The sequence below is a fragment of the Notechis scutatus genome, chromosome 1 (assembly GCF_049901735.1).
Source record: "Notechis scutatus isolate UNSWTSFEM ecotype Mainland chromosome 1, rNotScu1.2, whole genome shotgun sequence".
In the NCBI taxonomy this organism is placed as follows: Eukaryota; Metazoa; Chordata; class Lepidosauria; order Squamata; family Elapidae; genus Notechis; species Notechis scutatus.
The window spans coordinates 185,508,855-185,522,468 of record NC_142009.1 but is presented as its reverse complement, the minus strand read 5'-3'; the positions used below and the strand labels follow the sequence as shown (position 1 = coordinate 185,522,468).

Genomic DNA, 13,614 nt, shown 5'->3' with positions numbered 1-13,614 from the left:
GTCAGACTTTTACAGTAGTTTCAGATTTGAATTTGGGGCAGCCTATTGCTGTGCCAGAATGGTTTTTTCTTCATCCTGATTGGTTGGGAGTCTTGGTCTGTGTTTATTGGTCTCGGAGTTTGCTGTGTTCTGCTTGATTGGTGTCTCTAATATCTTCTGTCTGTTTTTTGGCTCTTTTTGTATCTTGATTGGCTGGCAGCATTGTGTTGCTTTAATGGAGGCCTTTAGTGCAGCTTGGCTTCGGGTAAATGGACGGCTATCATTAGTTAGGAAGCTGGGTTTCATCTGGGTGCCTGGTTGGGGTGTGTTTGAGCTGGAGGTATCAGGGGGGATCTGTTTGTGCCCAGGTGTTTGCCTGGCTTGTGGTGTGGAGATTTTTTTGTTTGTGAGTGCAGGCTTCCAAATGATTGACAGCCTGGTGGAATCATCTCTTCTGTTCATGCACACCCCAACCAGGCACCCAGATGAAACCCAGCTTCCTAACTAATGATAGCAGTCCATTTACCCGCCAGCTGCACTAAAGGCCTCCATTAAAGCAACACAATGCTGCCAGCCAATCAAGATACAAAAAGAGCCAAAAACAGACAGAAGATATTAGAGACACCAATCAAGCAGAACACAGCAAACTCCGAGACCAATAAACACAGACCAAGACTCCCAACCAATCAGGATGAAGAAAAAACCATTCTGGCACAGCAATAGGCTGCCCCAAATTCAAATCTGAAACTACTGTAAAAGTCTGACTCACAGACGGACACAATACAGAAGCCTGATGATGGCAGATGAGATTCTGCTGAAACGTTGCTACAACTTTAAAAGAACTACAATGACGTGGGAAAATACCCAACCAAGCCGAACACCATACATGTAAGTACCATGAAAACTTAAGAAAACATATATGTATATATATATATATGTATATATATATATATATGTATATATATATATATATATGTATATATATATATATATATATATATATATATATATATATATATATATATATATATATATATATATATATATATATATATATATGTATATATATATATATGTATATATATATATATATATATGTATATATATATATATGTATATATATATGTATATATATATATATATATGTATATATATATATATATATATATATATATATATATATATATATATATATATGTATATGTATATATATATATATATTCTTCTTCTTCTTTTTCTTCAGCATTTGTCTCGCGCCTGGCGAGGTCCGCTAATGTCCTTGAGTACTGCTTCCACGCCTCTCTGTCTGCCACGTATGTCGGGTCTGCCTTCGCGATCTCTAGATCGGCCTTGATCGTGTCCATCCAGCGCGTTGCTTAGGTCTACCACGCGGTCTCGCTCCTCCGACAGTCACCTTCATTGCAGATTTGATGATGGATTCTTCGTTAGCGCGACTCACATGGCCGAACCATCGTAGCCGGGACTGCCTCATGACCGTGGGGATGGGCACGACGTTGAACCGTCTACGCATTTCTTCGTTCCTGACGCGATCGAGTAGGGTGAGGCCTACCGACCATCGGAGCATTCGCATCTCCATTGTCTGGAGTCTGCATTTGGCTTCTTTGGTCGCCGGCCAGCACTCTGCGCCCGTATATGGCCACGGGCGCACTACAGAGTTATAGATTTTCGCCTTCAGACGCATCGGCATCTTCTTGTCACAGAGGACGCCCGTGACGGACTTCCATTTGCCCCACGCTGCGTTGATCCTGGCTACCACCTCAGTTTGTAGTAGGCCTTCTTCCCCAAGAGTAGTTCCCAGGTACTTGAAGGTGGAGGCGCGCGGTAGCTCCTGCCCGTTCACGTGGATGGAGCCTGTCGTTTATTGTCAGTGGTCAGATATTCGGACTTCTTTAGGTTCAGCCGGAGCCCGAACTGCTCGAGGCGGTCGTGCCACTGTTGGACTAGGTACTCGAGTTCAGCCTTGCGCAGGTTGGCCAGGAACACATCATCGGCATAGATGGGGCGGCGTGTACAGGTCGTGTGTGCAATTGTATCCATCACCAGAATGAACAGCAGTGGTGAGAGAGCAGAGCCCTGGTGTACGCACGACGGTGATATTGAACTCCTCTGATATCCCAGCTGCCGCTTACACGGCTTTTGTGACATCTGTATAGGAGTTGGACCCATTGTACGAGCAGCTCGGGCACGCCATGATCTCGCAGTGCGTACCAGATGAGATCGTGCAAGGGACTCGGTCGAGCCTTTTCCAAGTCCAAGAAGCGGTGTGGAGCGGGATTTTCTTCTCTCTGTGAGCTCCATCAGCATCCGCACACCGAAGATGGCGTCGGTGGTGCCGCAGTTCTTGATGAATCCGGCCTGGTTGACGCTGATGTCGACGATGTCCCGAATGCGCTTATCGAGGACGCGTTCGAAGATCTTCATAGTGTGTGACAGTAACCTGACCGGTCTGTAGTTGGAGCAGTCCGCTGGGCTGCCCTTTCCCTTCCAGATCGGAACAGTGGTGCTGTGGTACCAGTCGTGTGGCACTTTTCCCGTGGAGACGATGTTGTTGAACAGCTCGCACAGCCACAATGCCGAGCCCGGTAGTGCCTTTTTCCAGAAGTCGGCAGGGATGTCGTCTGGTCCTGTTGCCTTACCGTTTTTCATGGCCTTGATGGCGTCGGTGACCTCGCTGGCGTGAATTCCTGAGACTGGACCTTCGACGGGGTCACCTCGCGGGGTTCATGGGTGTGGGAACTCCTCGGTGGAGATCTTCTCGAAGTATTGCCGCCACCTCTCGGCAGCGTCTCTGGGGTTGACGATCAAATTTCCTCTTTCGTCGTTGATCACATGAAACTGGTCGATGTCCAGGGTCTTCCTGTGTCTGCTTTTATATATGCAGGTCTTGGCGTGTTCGGGTCTTTTCCTGTGTAAGATTGAGAGTATCTTGGCAACATTTTGATGAGGTCCCACTCGCCATCTTCAGGCTGGTGCTTTCGACTTCGTACTTGTGCAAGCAAAGCGTGATCGGAGCTGCCGTCTCTCTATAAATACTGGTGGGGAGGTGTGGTGTGCTGGCTCTGTGGTAAGCGGGCTGGTTGGCTGTGTTGTTATTTCTTGATTGGTTGATGGAGTTGATGTTTGTAGATTGGTTGGCTTTTTTGTAAGAACCTGTGTGGCTGAGGTATTGTCTGTGTGTCTATCAGCCTCCTGTGTTGTAACGACCTGGGTAATGGGCTGTGTGATGACCTTCTGAGTTCTATTGTTGTGACATCCTGGGTCTCGTGCTGTAATCTCCTGGGTCGTTGGCTGTGTTGTAACATCCTGAGGTTTTGTGGTGTAACCTCCTGAGATGTGATGTCCTGAGCGGATGGCTGTGATGTAATATTCCGGGTTTTGGTTTGGCTCTGAGTTTGAAGTCTGGCTATGTGTTCATGGCATGTGTCAGTTTGCTTAGTTTGGGGGTCAGGGTGTGTGGCAGCTGGTGATGCAGCCATGGTCTGGTTTCTGGACAGGTTGCCTTTCGTCTATGGGATGGGTTTGGGTTTGAGTCTGGTGAGGGAGATTGGTGGTGGTGTCATGTGTTGTTTTGGGTCCGGTGTTGGTTTTCATGGCTGGGACTCGTTTGTTGATAAAGGCTAGTTTCCAGACCTCTGGTTGTCCTGTTTATTCATGTTGTGGGGGTGTTTCTCTATTTCGATGGCTTCCCTGATTATTCTCTTGTTGAAGTGTTCAGTATTGGAGATTAATTTGGTTCCCTCAAAATTTAAGGTGCTGGAAAAGGGAGGAAGTATTTTCTTTCTTTCTGACTGCATTCTTGTCTTCTGCGATGCTTGCATTTATTCTCCTGTTGGTCTGAAAACCAAGGAGTTTATGAAATACCATGCAACAATTGCCCAGCCACATACATTGGACAGACCAACAGGAGAATAAGTGCACCGATGCACCCATGCACCGATATCACTCCAATATCAAGCAAAAGAGAAAGCAAATGTAGAAGAATTCAGCTGCACTAATAGCAGAATAATATGTGTTCATTTGATTTTCTTACTTTATTTATATACCACATGTTTCTGGTCTACAAGGTTGCTTCATGCAATCAATGGTTGAATCCAATAAATAAAAATCAGTAACGAGAATAAAACCACCCAGAATAAAAGAGTATCATAAAACATTATAATATCACAAGCAATCACAAAAATCTACATATCATAAAAATAAATTGAAGAACAATAAAAATAAACATATCCTAGCAGGAATTAATACTCAACAGCAACTGAAGGGACAAGAATAAAGTCATTGTGGGAGAGAGACCTCTAGACAACAGGACGTGTTTGTGATTTGGACCTGAAGAAGCCTTTTTTTTATAGCATAAAGCACAACTTCAGCCTCCCTTATTAATGACTGTTTTCATGAGGCCTGTCCCTCTAGGGCAGTGTTTCCCAATCTCAGCAACTTTAAGATGGGTGCACTTATTGCTAGCTAACATGTGAGTCCCCACATCTTAAAAGTTGCTGAGGTTGGGAAACATTGCCCTAGGATTTGACAGACAGAAAGGCTGAGGGGAAAATGGGAAAGGCACAAAATGCATTTGCATGCTGTGCAACAGGCAGGAAACTAAAATAATTATGTCCTTTTTTCTGACACTGATGTGTTTAGGTATGAAATGAAATTATAATTTCTTATATTCATAAACATTTCAAAATATTTAATCTCTGCAGCAAATCTTAATTAAAAAAAAGACTTTTAGCTGCTATCTCAACCTATTGTTGCATTAGGCAAACATGACTTTTTGAACTGCAAGAATTATGAAAAGATCAATAAAGTAGCATTTAAGGACGCATTCATGATATGGGTCTTTAACAACAGTATCAATTTGACCCTCCTGGCAAGTAACAACTATTTAAACTGATCCTTCGCATGACATATATCATTGCATAACGAAACAGCAAATTGTAATATTTAAGAATTAACACATATTCCTACTTACGCCTCACACAGTGTATCAGAGGAGGGGAGCCTTCATGCCAGAAATGACCACTTATGTTGACTTTGATCAGCATTGTTCTCACATAGCATATTACAAAAACTTCTGGCAACTCCAGTTTTCAAACAAAATTGCTGCTTAGGTTAATGACGAAGTTAGCTGGACAAGAACAGTTCACAGATTTCAGAGAATTATTTACCACCCTTTAGCAAGTGGACTCTTTTATCTTGTCTGCTAAAAATACAGACTATGATTATACGCTTGGAAAAGAGGAAGCATAGATCTGCTCCCATCAATTCTGTGGCATCACAATCCTATCCCCTAGAGCTCAGATTCTTGCAAAATGTCACTGTGCAATGTCAAATATAGTGTTGATCTGCCTAAAGGATGGAATTAACAATTTAACAATTTACAGAAAAGCTTTAGCTACCATTAGTGTTTCTACCTTTTTTTTTTTTTTGCTGAGAAGAAGGATCGTTGCCTGCATGTAGCCTGTGATTTCTAGCTCCCAAACTGTTATTAGTGGGGATTACTATGTTAAATATACATTGTTACCAAACTAGACCACCGAGTGGCTTAAATATGATCCACATGAAAAGGAGTATGAACTTAACTCCCTTTGTTTCTTGTTATGGAAAGTTTGACTACATAGTAGTGCCAGAGGGATTGGTATGTTGCCCCTAGTATCTGGGTACTTTATGAACTATAGTTTTTAAACTAATTATAAGCTACATACTTTTCAGGGATGTATTGGGCAATTGCAGATAAAAAGCTCAACATTGATGCAATTCAAAATGGTATCCAATTTGCCAAGAGGTAAGAAGTGGAGCTAAACTGCAGGTGATCCTCACTGATTTTATAGCAGAACTATCCTACCATGCCTTGTTCTATGTAGTTAATACTTGTAGAGCTGTGTGAAAAAGTCCTGCATGCTTTACGGTTTATGACATTTTTTGATAGGCCATTGATTTTATGACATTTTATGCTAACTGCTATGCAAATATTGTTATATTTAAATAAATACTGGTGGTTTTTAAGTGAAAAGCATAAGCTTTTTGCAATTTGATGCTGTTTGGATGGGGATTGTGAATTTTCTTGTATGCTTACAATGGATGCTTATAATGACTATGAAAACAGATTAACTGATGCATATCCATTGGCATATGTGTTACAATTACTAAGGCCGATGCTAGTGTTTTCTTAACATTTTTCTTGCTTGTGGCCCTGAAAAGGACCATTTAGGTAACCAAACATGGTTACTATATGAAATTAGCCAGCCCTTATTGCTTATCACCAGGCGGCATCGCTTCGGCATAGAGTGTATAAGCCTTTGCACGTGATCTTTGGTGACAATGTGGTGCCAGGCTGCAATAATGGATTCAATCAGCTCCTGCTTAGTCTCTGGATGCTTCTTGCTTATTTCGTAACCAGTCTTGGCCCACAAGTTCTCAATTGGGTTCAAATCCGGGCTCTGAGATGGCCAATTCAGGAGTTGAACACCATGCTTCTTCATCCACTTCTGGACGGACTTGGCTCGATGACAAGGAGCGTTGTCATCCTGGAAGTAAAAGTCCTTCCCTACAAGTTGCTGAGCTGAAGGAAGCATGGTCTTTTCCAGGACTTCAACATACTGCTTGGAATTCATGATTCCCTGCACGATTTGTATCCGACCAATAGCAGAAGCAGCGATACAGCCCCAGATCATTATGTGCAATGGATGCTTCACAGATAGATTCAGGCAGTACGGCCCAAATTCTTCAGCTGGAAATCTTCTGACATACTTATTGCACTGATTCCCAGTCAATAAGAGAGTAGTGAGCGTCTGTGAGCAAAGGTTTACTTCGAGCCCTGCAGCCTTTGAGCCCTCTGGCAAGCAGTTTGCGATGCACTGTGCTTGTGCACACTTTTACATCACATGTTTCACCCCAAATTCTTGTAATCTGAGGTGAGGTGAGCTTCCCATCAGCCATTGAAATGTGTTGCAGAGCTCTTGCCATTTTGTTGACTTTCTTGGTCTTCCACAGCGGAGCCCGTCAACAACTGAACCAGTTATTTGGTATTTTTCAACCACTCTGCTCACTGTGGTGCGATGGCATTTCACTCTCTTGGCTATTTCTGTACAGGAGTAACCCTCTTCATGAAGCACAATGATGCAATGCTGCTGCTCAGTACTGGTGAAAGCAAAGGCCTTCATCCTTGCCCGCAGCCAGAGCTAAATTAAATTTCTTGATGCTTTTCATGCCTATTTATAGTCAGAGAGTATGACAACATTGATTGGCTCATAGATTTAGCCTCTGTGCATTTTGATTGGTCAGCCAAAGCTCGCTGCTGATTGGCCACTTTCAATCCTAACATTCTCGAAAATTCAACTTGTGTTTGTTTTAGCACATAAACTCACTCAAAACCTTTAAAAGACTTTGGTTATATTAATAAAAAATATGCATCTCAATCTGACTACAGAAATTTTCATCAAAGTACTAATTTTGCATGGTTTCTTTGAATGAAAAGTTGATTAAACATGTAAATACAGCTTAAAACTGAAAGTGTGCAGAATTTTTTCACACAGCTGTAAATAGGACAGGGAATGATGCATAAGGGCAACATAGGAAATGTCCAGACACACCAATATTTAAATGTATACATATTTCATTTCTGTGGCTAAGCCTTCTGTTAATTCGTTCCTGAAAAGAAAAATCACTGTAATGTGGTCATCCCAATTATTGGTTGGTCAGTCTGGATGAATCTTTTTGGAAATCAACTTGCCTGTTAAGTATTCTGAATAGTGTATATTGGAGGTGGTGACTCTGACAGCTATATGCAATGAAATTTCATTTTAATGTATGCCGATTAGTGTATATTCAAAGTGACTTTATTAAGTCATTCTAAGTCTAAGTCTAAAAAAATACTTCGGTATTTAGTGAAACTTGTTTAGTGGTTCAGTAGCTGGAGATGAGTTAAAATCTGTTTCTATTGTTAAGATTCATAGAGTGATTTCCAAAGATAAAATACTCTTAATTTTCCTTTTAACTTTGACTTCCGGGGCAGTTCGGTGAACTTAAAACAGCCATGGCATAGATCACAACACCAGTGAGTAGATTGAATTCTTAAACCTCTCTGAAAAAGTAGAGGGGCAGGAGATCAGCCACATGTGCTAAGATGGCTACACCTTGCAAGAAGACCATAGGATAACAGTTTTCTGTGCACTTGAGCACCGGAAGATGATAGGATCATTCATCTTATTCACAATGGTAACTGAGCTTTTTAAAGGACACTAAATTGTCAAACCTCACTTTCTAATCAGTTTCAAAAATTGCCTGTTAAGTATTCTGAGCAATTAAAAACCTTTGGAACAACAGATTTGAAAAGTCTTCATCCAATGAGTTTATCTTCAACTCCAAACAAAATAAACATTAATTACAACCTTAAGAACTTAAAGAATTGGAAATAAATAGCAAAAAGCTAAATACATTTTTGATCTAAGAAAGTTATAACCAGATCAAAGGAGCAAATAAAATTGGAATGCTGGCTTATATTGTAAGTTTGTGGAATTAACCATGAAAAATAAATGAGTTATCATGGGAAACATATTTATTTCAATTATCCTGGCAATTGCCAGTCTTAACAAAAGATAAATGATGAATTTAGAAACTGGACCCTAGAGTGAACTAAAGATTTTAAGCAGAAAGAAAGACAGAAAAAAACTTTTCTCAGTTAATACTGACTTTTAGAATGATACAAAATGTTATGACATTGAAAATATTGAAGAATTGATCCAGAAGTTAATAACTACAATATCAATGCCGTTGGTAATGATGTCTGCTTCTAGGAATAGGCCATGTTTTAAAGATGTTAATAAAGGATAGATGTAAACCAAATTTTAACTGATAAGATAAAGTATAGAATGTGGAACTACAAATGACAGGCCAAGAGAATAATTTGGAAAAAGAGCATTTACTAAATATACAAAAGAAACTGGCCGAAGTTTTAAAAAAATTAACAGAGAAATACAAATGGTAAGCAAAGAAAATGACCTGAAAAAAATGTTTTCTTGTTGGATCTACAAAAGAGGCTTGTTTAAGCCTTGAAAGCTAATCAATGGGATAAAGACAGGGGTGGCATTCTACCGGTTCAGCCCGGTTCTACAGAACCAGTGGCTGCAAAGAGCAGCTGACACCAAACCGGTTCGCTGCGACCATCTTCTGGTCTTCTATTTGGCCCACCTGCCTGCCCGGGTTCTAGGCTATGCTTTATTCCATGCTTTGTCCTCCTCAGCTGCTTTGCGCGGCACCGCTGAGTGCTGCTCGTCAGCAGGAGAAGGTGAATGCTTGCCAGAGCCAGTAATTTGGAAATAGTGTGCACGCGCACTCACCGAACCGGTTGTTATGCTAGTAGGATTCCACCCCTGGATGAAGCGGTATTGAAGAGAAATCAAATCATACAAGATTTGATTGAGTTAAAGATGAGAACTGTTAGAAGTAAAAGGAAGAACTATAAAGTTGGTTTAGTTGAGCAAATTTAAAATAAATCTTGTTTTTTGCAATGTTCTGAGAACCTTTTATAGACTTTTTGCTGATATCTAGAGTGAAAAGTTGATGCTTTAGAGATTTGCTTATAGATAAGGGATGGGATATGGGATAAAGAGATATCTGTTTTATGGAGGATGAAGAGTTACTGAGTTTGTTTACACTTGTGATGACAGTTGAAAGTCATTTTTTATATATTTCATTTTTTATTATCTTTTTTCTTTTTCTCTTTTCTTTTATGCTTTATTCTTTCCTTCCATTCTCTTCTCTTTCTCTAAATTAGTTTGTACTAGTTTTTATTAATCTAGTTGAACTTCTTAATAATATTACATTTTAAGAAGTTTCCTTTTACTTTGAAGCATACCTATCAAGAAATAATTCTTTTTGCTGATGATCCTGACATAAAGGAATTTAAAAAACTTATTGAGGTAGATAAAATTTAATTTTGTACTAATCCGGAACATTAAAGTAATTGGCAGTTGGGTGGCATACAATTTAATAAATAACAACAATATTAATACTATGATTAAAGAGCAGCTGTACCATAATTTAGGTGAGGATTTTTTTTACTTAAAAAATAATCCTCACAAAAACTAGAGCGAGTTTTGTCAGAGATGATTTAGTACAGGATTATTTCATATGTTGCAAAATGACAAAAAAAATATTAAACTTCACGTATGTAATGGCAAGATATTCAGTCTTTTTAATATATATCCATCCACATAAAATGAATGATGAATTGAATGATATTCAATTGTAACAAAAACTGGATCAGCAATACATATTAATACTGAGAAATTTTAATATCAACTTGATGAATCAATCTTGCCATACCAAAAACTCCTGCAATTCTATTAACTTTGTGGAGTATAAACATTTTCCCAAATTTACATACAATATATATTGTGAAATATTTACTATTTTTAAGAAAAAACAGACACCTCATATGGGTAAAATAATTCTTAAACAGACTCATCTCTAGTACTACTTTCCATTTTTTACATCTTTATGTAAGACAAAGTGGAATTGAGCAATAAGAATGAAAACTTATGAATTGTTAGATACACCTTTTGTTTAAAAATACCTTGCAAATGCTATTGCTGTAATCATCCGCAAAATCAAGATGAAAATCACATGGAGGCAGCTGAAAATAAGGTGTTCTGCCTTTGGCTGCATTATGTACTAGACTGTACTGGAAAATAAGCCTTTGCGGGTGATACTTGCCAAATAATAACTTCCCTTCATCACATGAACAAGCAACATGCTTTATATATTACGTCAGGGTTAATTGGAGGTTGCATGGCAAACAGATGCACGCATAACTGAAGATCTGGAGAGGTTTGATCTTTAAAAAAATAAACAGACACACTTTTTGAAGATCACATCTGCATTTCTATATTATTTTTATTTATTTCTATATCTACATCTATGTATATTTGTTTACTAAAGCCAGCCAAAGTCCAGGTGTTTCCCAAACCTGGTGCAATAATACTAACATTCAGTCAGATTATTGTCATTGTTTTTAGTAAGAGGCTGATGTTCATAAGAAAATCAAAAGTGTATCCCACTTAATCTAGAATGAAAGAAAACTTTAAACACAAAAATTAATCATGGGAAACAAGAAGTGAAACAGAATTCTATTCCCCTTTCAACTTGCCAAAAGGTTGCAAACAGAACTAAGAATAATGTTTATAAATTAAAGATGAAGAGAGAGAGAAATTTGGAATTCTAGGAAAAAGCTCTTAAAGATACTCAGGTATCAGACTATTAATAATGTAATATATCTTATTATAATAGGAGCAAAAGAAGAAAAATTCATGTAATATGAAATTTGTGTTTAAGATAATTTAAGTTTGTAAGAAACAGTTGGTTATTTGGCTTATACAGTATTATACATACTTATCAAAGTTACATCAAAAATGAACAATAATTTTTACATTAATAGAGCCACACCAAGGTTCATATGTATCTCTTTCTTAATGTATATATTTGATAACTTCTATCCACATAGTCTGAGAACTTACTCTAAAGGGGAATATATACACTGTTTATAGCAACAATTGTTCAATCTATTTATTTTACAGAAGTTATACAACAATTTCTTATTGTACCTAAGCTCATTTTCATATATCATTTGGATTAATATCAGGATCATATGCCTTTATTCTCTGGTATGTTTTCTACTATAAAAGCATCGCATGAAATAACTCACACACCTGTGCAGTGCCTATTATTGTCTCCTTGTAAGCCTTGTCCTGGCATTTGTTGCGTTGCTATCAACAATAACTTGAACATGAGATTTTTGGGTAACAACTTCAGAGGCTATTCTTTTGTTGTAAAAGCTCTCTGTTGTTATGGAGACAACAGACAAAGAGTGATTTTCCTGCATCACAGATTACTATTACATAGAAAAGGCTATCACATAAACTGGCTAATGAATCAGATAGTTAACTGAATAGCCTTTCATTATGGATATTTTCCAATGTTTTGTTAAACATATCCTCCTCAACCTTATAAGAATTCATGGGTCATTCAAACATAATTAACTACTTTTATCCTACTTTTCTACAGAGTGTTTCCGTCATCCATTTTATTGTCACAATACCCATATCAAGTAGATTAGAATTACTGGCCTCATATAATTTATCAAGTCATAGATTTGACATCAGGTTTTATTTTTAATAATTATTTGGGTTTGGAAAATATTTTAAACTACCATATATGGTTACAAACCACAACTGAAGGGTTCACACAATGCAATATTCTAATAGCAACTACATTGCATTATTATTATTGTTGTTATTATTATTATTATGCATTATTAGCGCACCAGCGTGCCTACCGTCCCTGTCCTACTGTTCCCATTTATTTGTACTCATTTATTATGTATATACCTGTTTTCTCATACATGCTTGACAAACTAATTAACTAAATAAATAAAATAAACATTGCATTATCATCTGGGTTTTTTGCACTCGTGTCAGAAGCACAGAGGCGTTTCTGGGGTCGAAAGGATTAGCTGGTAACATCACCGTTGCCCTGGGAACACCCATTTGGGGACTTATTTCATCTTCCTGGCAGAAGCTGGAGTGAAGGGTGGGAGCTCAACCCCATCCCACTGCAACTTTCAGGTCTTGAACGCAGGCTTCCTAACCTCCTACCCAGCGTCCCGACCACTCGAGCCACCACATTCCTATTATCATCTGGTGTTTACCAGGGAATGGACACCAGTGAGGTTTGCAGCTGACTGGACTTCCCTAATTCTAGAACTACACTAGACAACCTGTGTCCTGTTGGATCATTTCAGAGATATTTCCTTACCTAAACAGCAAAACAGAATAGCTAAGGTTCAGCAAAAAAAAGCAGTACGGATAGAAGTGACTTCCGACTTCTTACCAGTTTCCCCATTGAGTTTCCCTGTGCAAATCTGACAGGGAACATTAGAAATCCTCTCTTCCCCTTTCCAGAAAGTAAGTGGCTGCTGCTGGATGGGGGAAAGAGCAAAAGATTGTGAGACTGACGGAAATTTGTTACGGGGCATTAAAAATGAAAATGATGTGATTGCAGCAACAGCCTAGCAGCACAGCAACAACCAGTAGCACTGAAGCAGCCACAACTTTCCCAAGTTTCATTTTCTCAGTAGCCATGGGTCCATATTTTGGATGTAGCCAGACAGATTTATGAATATATCTCCCTGAATTTTTAAGGACTTTAGAAGTTGTTATTGTTGAAGGCATCAAGGAATCTGATATCAGTGCATCATAGGCAGCAATTTTGAAATCAAGGTGCCTCAAATATGCTAATTTTAAAAATTTGTACAAAAACAGAGACCTATGATTCTCATGGAATTGAAATTTCAAGGATCTTCAGACCAGTTGTATTAGCAAATTTGTGGCTGCAGTAGCACCACTGGTAAAGACATGGGATTATGATTTCTTTCACTCCCTGCCATTTTCAAACTGGCAGGAAATGGGACGTTGCTTCCACTCATTCTGCTTTTTTGCCTGCCAATGGTCATTCCCTTTAGTTAAGTAAATCTTGATAAAAGATGATCCAACGGGTAAATAGGTTGTCTAGCTTCATTTTAAATGGAGAAATTTTGTACAACTAAAGGATTCCAGGGTT

The 13,614-nt window shown here is 38.8% G+C and overlaps 1 protein-coding gene across 7 annotated transcripts in view; it reads right to left on the bottom strand.

Moving 5' to 3' along the window:
- Positions 1-13,614, bottom strand: part of ZNF385B (zinc finger protein 385B) — a 279,989-nt gene that overhangs the window by 128,531 nt on the left and 137,844 nt on the right. The window contains exon 1 of one of the 7 annotated variants that reach the window (XM_087949654.1): positions 10,574-10,686. The exons of 5 other annotated variants lie outside the window; for them this stretch is intronic. The gene's annotated coding sequence lies outside the window, so the exon portion shown is untranslated. Of the gene's footprint in view, positions 1-10,573; positions 10,687-13,614 lie in introns of those variants that run through there. One more of the 7 variants, XM_087949653.1, reaches the window with a different exon arrangement.